The sequence below is a fragment of the Silene latifolia genome, chromosome Y, assembly GCF_048544455.1.
Source record: "Silene latifolia isolate original U9 population chromosome Y, ASM4854445v1, whole genome shotgun sequence".
Taxonomy (NCBI): Eukaryota; Viridiplantae; Streptophyta; class Magnoliopsida; order Caryophyllales; family Caryophyllaceae; genus Silene; species Silene latifolia.
In genome coordinates, this window is record NC_133538.1 from 451,213,877 (window position 1) to 451,215,388 (window position 1,512).

General features: G+C 38.6%; 1 non-coding gene across 1 annotated transcript; it reads left to right on the forward strand.

Annotated features, from left to right (window-relative positions):
• The first annotated feature begins 584 nt into the window (after positions 1-584).
• LOC141635214 (small nucleolar RNA R71) lies at positions 585-691 on the forward strand. Its single transcript, XR_012539916.1, has one exon. It is a non-coding gene; the product is annotated as a small nucleolar RNA R71 (small nucleolar RNA).
• The last annotated feature ends 821 nt before the right edge of the window (positions 692-1,512 follow it).

The following is a 1,512-nucleotide window of genomic DNA, read 5'->3' on the forward strand; positions in this document are numbered from 1 at the left end:
TTTTGCATTTGAGTGAAAAATTATTGTTGATTCTTTTGCATTTGGAGGACCGCTTTTTGAACATCAAAACCTTGGTCATTTTGTTGATTGTATGGAGTTTGATTTTGATAACCTTGGTTTTGGTTGAAAAAGGGTCTTTGATTTTGGTTTCTCATGGGAGGTAGGGTGTATGTTGGTTGAGGGTTTTGAACATTTTGGCTTTTGTATGAGAGATTTGGGTGGAATTTGGTGTTTTCATTCTAATAGTTGGAATAAGGGGTACCACTTTTGTATGCTTGAAAAGCATTCACTTGCTCATTTGTTCCCCTACATTCACTTTGGTCATGTCCCAAAGTTCCAGAATTCTCACATATCCCACTTGGGATTGATGAAGATGCCATCATGGCATTAACATGATGCTTTGGTGATTTTGAGGCTTGCGAGGTCTACTATATTGTGAATTATGGACCGCCATTTCCGCAATCTTGTTCCAAGTTTGATTATCGTCAACTTCGGTGAACATACCATTTGATCCCATGTTGAGAATGTTTCTTGAGTCTTCATAAAGACCATTCCAAAATTGTTGTACCAAGAACCACTCGCTAAGTCCATGATGAGGACATGAGCGACAAATTCCTTTGAATCGGTCCCAAGCTTCATACAAAGATTCTTCGTCCCTTTGCTTAAAACTCGTAGTTTGAGCTCTTAGCATGTTAGTCTTTTCCGAAGGGTAGAATTTTTTGTAGAAAGCTAGCGCCAACTTATTCCAAGAGTCAATTCCTAGAGTAGCCTTATCAAAGCTTTTCAACCATTTTTTTGCGGTGACAACTAGAGAAAAAGGAAATAAGACCCTTCGAATTTGGTCTTGAATCACTCCGGTTTGTGAAATTGCATCACAATAGTCACAAAAAGTTTCCATGTGGGAATGAGGGTCTTCACTAGGCATCCCCCCAAATTGGCTTTTTTCGACTAATTGGATAAATGCGGATTTTGCAATAAAATTTCCGGTTAAGTGATGCAGTGTGGGAGTACCATTGGGTAGGTTCTCCTCGGTTGGTACGGAATGTGATGAAAATTTAGGCATTGTGGGTTGATTGTGTGATTGATTTTGTGTTGGGTTCTCCTCACCTTTTCTTGCAAAAGGGTTGATGAACTCAATAGTGTTTGGTTGAATATCTACAACCTCACCAATACCTCTCAAAGTATTTCTAGCAAGTCTTCTATTGGTTGTCAAAGTCCTTTCAATTTCGTGATCAATGGGTAACAAGTTACCTTGTGATCTTCTAGACATGCAAGAATATCAAACAACTAGAAAACAATTAGAACAAACCTTGAGGAGTTTTACTTCCCCAAGGCAAAGAAAGCACAACTAATAACAATAAAAGAAAATCAAATCAAGTTAACACCGTCCCCGGCAACGACGCCATTTTTGGTCGGTCCGCTTTGAGCTTAGATTTCGGTTACTTGTCGTTAGGAGCACCTAGACCAAAACAATATTTATAACTTCACAAACAACTCTACTATTAGTAAAGA